General features: G+C 61.6%; 1 long non-coding RNA gene across 2 annotated transcripts; it reads right to left on the bottom strand.

The window, feature by feature from the left end:
* Positions 1–1,880: 1,880 nt before the first annotated feature.
* Positions 1,881–2,544, bottom strand: LOC132217887 (uncharacterized). Of its 2 annotated transcripts, none has more exons than XR_009449030.1 (2): positions 2,468–2,544; positions 1,881–2,128 (listed from the first exon to the last, which is right to left on the bottom strand). It is a non-coding gene; the product is annotated as an uncharacterized LOC132217887 (long non-coding RNA). The 2 variants fall into 2 exon arrangements; XR_009449029.1 differs by having other exon boundaries at positions 2,434–2,538.
* Positions 2,545–7,620: the final 5,076 nt, after the last annotated feature.

Below are 7,620 nucleotides of genomic sequence, written 5' to 3'. Positions count from 1 at the left end.
GCCCAGAGCCTGGGGCTCTCCAGGGGGCCACCTGCCCTCTGGTGCCAGGACCAGGCAGGGGCGGGTGAGGAGCCCCCCCCCCCCCGGGTCCTGTGACTGAGGACAACTGAGGCCCGAGCAGGCAGGGTGTGGACAAGAGGCGGAGCCCTCCCAGCCTCCAGGCGACTTCCCCGTGGGCTGGACGAGGGTCAGGGACGGACAGGGTCTCTCCTAGAGAAATGAGGATCCCACAACGTCTCATGGTGGTTTGGGGGGCCCCGGGTTTGGAAACTTTATTTTTTTTAATAACTTTTATTGATTTCAGAGAGAAAGGGAGAGGGAGAGCGAGAAACATCCATGATGAGAACCATGGATCGGCTGCCTCCTGCACGCCCCCCACGGGGGATCCAGCCCACAACCCGGGCCTGTGCCCCGACCGGGACTCGAACTGTGACCTCCTGGCTCCTAGGTCGATGCCCAGTGACTGAGCCACGCCGGCCGGGCAGGTTTAGAAACTTTAAAAACCAACTTGAGAGGTTGGGATTTTCGGGACCAGCAGGGCACACCCCGCCCCACCCCGCCAGTCAGTGATGTCAGCAGCTGGAGGGGACGGAGGGCAAGGAGCCCTTTATTTTTTTTAGCAGAGAGAGAGCTCCTGGAACTGGCAAGGAGGCGTGAGCAGGCAGGTCTCCGGGCCCAGGGCCTCAGGCCGCTGACCCGGGCACACTGTCCTCCTTCCCCAGCCCAGCCTGCTCATGCCCCCGTCCCAGGAGTGGGCACTGCCCTGGGACAGTGGGGGTCACACTGGGCAGAGTCGCCCAAAGAAGCCACCCTGCCTGGGCCCTGAAGGGACCCTGGGGGCACTCGTCCAGCCCTAGGGCTGGCCCTGCAGGGGGTGGGAGGCGTGTACTGCCTGGTGGACAGGACAGTTAAGAAGTGTGGCCAGCCGGGCCGGCGCGGCTCAGGGGCTGGGCGTTGACCTAGGAACCAGGAGGCCACGGTTCGATTCCCGGTCAGGGCACAGGCCAGGGTTGTGGGCTCCATCCCCAGTGTGGGGCGTGCAGGAGGCAGCCCATCCATGATTCTGTCTCATCATTTATGTCTGTGTCTGTGTCTCCCTCTGCAATCAATAAAAATCTATTTAAAAAGAAGAAACAAGTGTGGCCGGCTGACCGTGGCTGTGGCTCCAGGTCATGGTAAAGACTCTGGGTTTGGAGTCTAATGTTATCTTTCCCGCCGCTCAGCTGACATTCCCGGAGCCGTCAGCACGCCCAGCCCCTGGCTTCCCTTCCCGGAGGCTGGCCAGGCTACTGATGCCCATGTCAGGGGCATGTCACCACGGGATCCTGCAGATCAGGGATGATGACTCAGCCTCCAGTGCAAAAACAGGAAAAGCAGCCGTCCTGGGCAGGAGACCCCACGGCAGCGTCGGAGGCCCCGGGGACCTCAGACCGAGGCAAGCCTGCCCCGGCCCAGCTCGCCCTCACACAGCCCAACCCCCTAGTCTGCTCCCACAGAAACATACTCTGCGCTCCTCCACCACCTACAGCGACGCTCAGGTACCTGCTCCCCTCCCTGCCCTACAGGACTCTTTCCCCCCAAACTCACCCCTCCCGGCTGGTTCAGGCCCACAGACCTGCTCCCAGCCCCCGCCCTGCCCCCCAACTTTCTCAGCGGCCTGTGCTCTCAGAGGGAAATGACCTGGAGGCCGAGGGGACAAAACAGCGTCATTTACTTTTTTATATTTTAATTCAGATGACCAACTATTTACACAAGTAAAAATAAAAGGCAAGCAAATTCTTCATTGGAAATGCGCGTAAGAAGGAAAACAGAGAGCCTCCTGTACCCAGAACGTTTGAGCACAGACCTCATAAGAGGTCAGAGTGCCACCCTGGGCCTTCTTTCTTTTCTTTTTAAATATATTTTCATTGATTTCAGAGAGGAAGGGAGAGGGAGAGAGAGGCAGAGACATAAATGATGAGAATCACTGATCGGCAGCCTTCTGCTCGCCCCCCGACAGGGGTGGAGCCGGCAACCCCGGCCTGTGCCCGCTGGTCCCAGTGTCTGACCATGTCTGTCCTGCTGGACTCGCTCACCGACCCGGAGTCTGGGACGTGTGTTTGGGACCTGGTCATCCGGGGACACGGACCTCCCATCACAGCCCCGGGCTGGGGACCACCAACCTCCTGTCACAGCCCCGGGTTAGAGACCACCGACCTCCCGGCACAGCCCCGGGTTAGAGACCACCACCCTCCCATCACAGCCCCGGGCTGGGGACCACCATCCTCCCGTCACAGCCCCGGGTTAGAGACCACCATCCTCCCGGCACAGCCCCGGGTTAGAGACCACCGACCTCCCGGCACAGCCCCGGGCTGGAGACCACCATCCTCCCATCACAGCCCCGGGTTAGATACCACCGACCTCCCATCACAGCCCCGGGTTAGAGACCACCACCCTCCCATCACAGCCCCGGGTTAGAGACCACCACCCTCCCATCACAGCCCCGGGTTAGAGACCACCGACCTCCCATCACAGCCCCGGGTTAGATACCACCGACCTCCCATCACAGCCCCGGGTTAGAGACCACCACCCTCCCATCACAGCCCCGGGTTAGAGACCACCGACCTCCCATCACAGCCCCGGGTTAGAGACCACCACCCTCCCATCACAGCCCCGGGTTAGAGACCACCGACCTCCCATCACAGCCCCGGGGTAGAGACCACCACCCTCCCATCACAGCCCCGGGTTAGAGACCACCGACCTCCCATCACAGCCCCGGGTTAGAGACCACCACCCTCCCATCACAGCCCCGGGTTAGAGACCACCGACCTCCCATCACAGCCCCGGGTTAGAGACCACCACCCTCCCATCACAGCCCCGGGTTAGAGACCACCACCCTCCCATCACAGCCCCGGGTTAGAGACCACCGACCTCCCGGCACAGCCCCGGGTTAGAGACCACCATCCTCCCGGCACAGCCCCGGGTTAGAGACCACCGACCTCCCGGCACAGCCCCGGGTTAGAGACCACCGACCTCCCGGCACAGCCCCGGGTTAGAGACCACCGACCTCCCGGCACAGCCCCGGGTTAGAGACCACCATCCTCCCGGCACAGCCCCGGGTTAGAGACCACCACCCTCCCGGCACAGCCCCGGGTTAGAGACCACCATCCTCCCGGCACAGCCCCGGGCTGGGGACCACCGACCTCCCGGCACAGGAGGGTCCTCCTCCCCAAGGGAGTCTCCCCCGCGGGCGCCCCCTGCTGGCCCCGACGGCCGCGGCACGTTGGCCACCTCCCCGCGGGGAACGTGCCTCGCAGTCGCTGGCCTCCCCTCCAGGGGTCGCCGTTTCCCCGTCTCCGGACTGTCCGTCCGGCGGGCAAAGCTGGTGAGTCCGGGAGGTGCCTCCTGAGAAGCCGGGAAGCGTCGGGCCGAGGGACACGGACGCGCCGCCGGGCCGCCCGGGTGCCGCTCCGAAAACACAGGTGACTGCTCGTCGGCGCGGACGACCCGCAGGAGCAAAGGGCGTGCAGCGCGGCCCGTGGACCCGCCCGCCCGCCCGCCGGGGGCGCTGAGAAGGGCCGGAGCCCAGCGCGGCCGGGCGTCCCGCGGACGCGGGTCCGAGAGGCGCGGGGATGGCGCGGGACCGGGTCTCAGCCGCGCCGCCCGACACCCACACGCCCATGCGTCCCGTGAGCAGACCCGGCCCATCACCGTGCAGCAAGCCGCGGCCTCGGCGATTGGCCAGGGCTGAGCATGTGATTCCCATGGGCCAATCACGGCCCAGCGATGTCTATTTAAGGCGGAGCCGGCGCTGGGCCCCGGGAGTGGGGGGGCGGGTGTGAGGGGGGCGGTGCGGCCCGTTGTGTTTGTGGGGCGCCCGGCGGGGACGCGGGGCTGGGGAGGCGGACAGTCCGGAGGCCCCAGCACCGCCCGGCCCGCCCTCCCGGCCGCGGCTCCCAGGAGAGCGGCTTCGAGTGGCCTCCCGGACGGGCGCACGGAAGTCGGAGGTGGCCCTGCGGCCCCGAAGGATGCGTGGGAGCTCGAACCCGAGATCGGAGCGGGGTCCCTGCGCCCCACGTCCCGGGGCAACCTGGCCACGGGTGGGCCTGGGCCTGCCTTCCCCGCAGGAGCCGCCAGGGTAACGCGGGTCTTCGTTACACGGAGCACCTGCCGGAAGGTGCTCTGATAGGAAGTGTGCGGCCGGGCGGTTGTGTATTTACGGTTGTGCAACCCTCACATCTAAACTTACCACACTCATTTCATCACCCGGAAAAGAAACACTGCACCCCTCCGCGGTTCCCCCCCGCAAACCCCCCGCCCCCAGCCCCCAGAGCCCAGGCACCCAGCCCGGGCACCCAGCCATCCACTTCGGTCCCGTAGATGCGCCTGTATTGCACATGCTAAAAATTACGTCTTGTTCATTTGGAGACAAGTTTAACTGGGTGCTGGGTGCCCTGTATTTTATTTGATAAGTTTGCCGCCCCCCACCCCAGGCGGGGGGGTATCTGGCACTGACTGGTGCCCAGGAAGCCCAGGGGTAGGACACAGTCTCAGCCACCCTTTCCCGCCACTAGATTTCCCAGAAAATGGAACTCCAACAAAGCAGGCAGTCAGGGGAGCTGATCCTTGGCACCGCCCGATGGGGAAGGTTCAAGGGCTCAGGGTACAAGGCCGGCACAGGGCAGGCTGAGGGCGGTTTTAGGTCTAACAGGCCCCAAAGACCTTCTATGAGGACACCTCCCCCATCACCCCTCCCGTCACAGCCTGGGCCGGAGACCGCCATCCTCCCTTGGTCTCTGTGTTTAAAACAGTTCTTTCTGTTCGGGTGGTTCTTAAATCACAGCCTTTCCATGCTCCCCCTACTCCCTAGCACTGGGTTTCCTCCCTGCGGGGGGTGGGGGTGGGGAGGGACGGTGGCCACTGCCCCCCGCAGCCCCCTTCAACGCAGAGCTAAACCAGCCGGGGCTCAGGGGCTTCGCCAAGCTGCCTGCCAGCTGCCCGATTCCCAGCGAGTTTCCTCCTTTCTCTGAGGGTCAGGGCCGCATCACACGCCTCGGGCGGCGGAACATGATGGTGATTCACAGGTGTCAGGCCCTCTCCTGTTTCGTCTATTTATATTTCACTCATTCATCCCCCACCCTCTTCCCCTGCCCCGCAGGCAGCCCTTCGGATGGGTTTTGTGTGCACGGATTCTTTCCATCTCCAGGGACGACAGATTTAAATCCTCATTAAAGTGACTTCCAAGCGGGGATGATGGCGATCTCTACCTTGTTATGGTAGCAATCAGGAGCTGACAACAAAATAAGATTTTTAACTTTTTAAATAAACTTCTTTTAGAACAGTTTCAGATGTTTAGATGTCCGGAAAGGTTGCAAAGATAGTGCACAGAGTTCCTATAAACCCTCAGCTCCCAGGGTCTCCCTGCCATCTTACAGAGCATGGTGCAATGGTTACAGTTCATGAGCCAATGTGGATACACTGGAGGCCTGGTGCATGAAATTCGTGTGTGTGTGTGGGGGGGGGGGTCCCTCAGCCCGACCTGCACCCTCTTGCAATCCGGGACCCCTCGGGGGATGTCCCCCCGCCCATTCCTCTCGCAATCCGGGACCGCTGGCTCCTAACCGCTCGCCTGCCTGCCTGCCTGATCGCCCCTAACAGCCTCTGCCTCGGCCCCGCCAAGGTGGCTGGCTTTGTCCGGAAGGACATTCGGAAGGCCGTTCGGCTGTCTGGCCTAATTAGCATATTACGCTTTTATTATTATAGATTATCATCATCCACACCTGCTCCCAGCATCTCACTGGCATCTTTCAGAAGGTGGTGCAATTGTTACATGAGCCAATATGGACAGAGTCCCCGGGGAGCCAGGAAGAGCAGCCTTTAAGGTCTGGGTGCTCTGGGCCAACTTGGGGCCACCCTGTGCACTGTAGGGCATGGAGAATCACCCCTGACCTCCACCTTCCATGTGCCAGCAACCCCCAGTTGTGAAAATGGGACACGGCCAGATGCCCCCCAAAAGCCCCCACCTCAGCCGAGACCCCTGGTCTCCAGGGGCCCCAGAGAGCCTTCCGGGATGATGGAAACACTCCGTTGTGCGGTCCAGTCTGGGTGCCCTGGGCACTTGGAGCATGGCTAGGGAGGCGGAGGGACTGGGCTTTTACTTTCTTTTGTTCAATTAATTTAAGTAGCCAGGTGTGGCTGCTGGCTGCCTCCAGAGCAAATGCCTGTTGGTGCTGGTCCCAGCCTGGCCTCGCCTGCGCCTGGCCGATGGCTGCTCGCAGGCGTGAGCTCACTTCCGCTTCCCTCGCTGCTGCTTGGGGTGCTCGCCTCGGCCCCATTAGTCACGGGCGTGGCTCTGAGCACCAGAACCTGAAAGGCTGCTTGCTCTTCCGGGCTCCCACCACTGCCTCTGTCCGGCCAGAGCCAGAGCCTGGGGTGATCCCAGCATTTTCAGAGTATTCCCCCGCCAATGGCTGGGCGCTGGCTGTGCGGGACACACGCTGAGCACACATGAAAGCATACATGGCCCTAGACCAGTGTTCTCAACCTTCCTAATGCCGCGACCCCTTAATACAGTTCCTCATGTTGTGGCGACCCCCAATTTCATTGTTACAAATTGAACATAATTAAAGCACAGTGATTCATCACAAAAACGATATGTCATTATAGATGTGCTTTCCAACGGTCTTAGGCGACCCCTGTGAAAGGGTCGTTCGACCCCCAGGTTGAGAACCGCTGACCTAGACGGTCTAGCTCAGTGGACAGAGCATCGGCCTGTGGCCTGAAGGGTCCGGAGCTTGATTCTTGGTCAGGGCACATGCCCCGATTGTGGGCTCGATCCCCAGTAGCCAATCAATGATTCTCTCTCATCATTGATGTTTCTCTCTCTCTCTCCCTCTCCCTTCCTCTCTGAAAGCAATAAAAACATATTTAAAAACAACAAAAACAAGCACGCACGCATGCTGCCGCTCACCCCTGGGGAGACCCTCCAGGCCCCACCACGGGCTCTACCTGCTGGCCCCTCCCAGGGCCAAGGCCATTCCTCCTCCTTCCGATCCCCGGGGGCATCTCCCCATGGAAGCTGCCAGACACTGCAAACCACAGCCCTGAGCCCACGTGGTGCTGGTGGAGCTTGTCTTTCCTCCACAGGCCTTGCCCAGTTGGCGATGGTTGGCATGTCCATCCCAACTCCCCCAGACAAGGACTTGGCTGGCGACGTTTGTTAATTAAGTGGGGACAATAGTGCTGTCCTGCCCGTTGGCACGCAGATGCAGACCCAAGTGGGAGGGTGCGCACAGGTCCCGACTCACTCCGTGGATCGGAGCAGGAGGTGACTGTCCAGCCTGGGCACCACCAGCTGCGCTGCTGGCAAACGTGACCACTGCTGCCCGTGTGACCACTTGTTTCCCAAGTAAACAGTCGTTATATCAACAGCTAATATTTACACAGCGAGGACACGTTTCCAGGCCCTGCTCTGAGCCGTGCGTGTGGTAACCCTGTTAACCTTCTGCACAGCCCGAGGGGTTTGGTGCTCTTATCCCCGTTTCACAGATGAGAAAACAGAGGCACAGAGAGGTTGAGTTGCCTGCCCAACGTTGCACAGCTGTGGCAGAGTAGGGATTAAATATTGGGCATCGGCCTCCT

The sequence above is a fragment of the Myotis daubentonii genome, chromosome 16 (assembly GCF_963259705.1).
Source record: "Myotis daubentonii chromosome 16, mMyoDau2.1, whole genome shotgun sequence".
NCBI lineage: Eukaryota > Metazoa > Chordata > Mammalia > Chiroptera > Vespertilionidae > Myotis > Myotis daubentonii.
The sequence above is the reverse complement of the archived record's forward strand: the minus strand, read 5'-3'. Positions and strand labels throughout refer to the sequence as shown.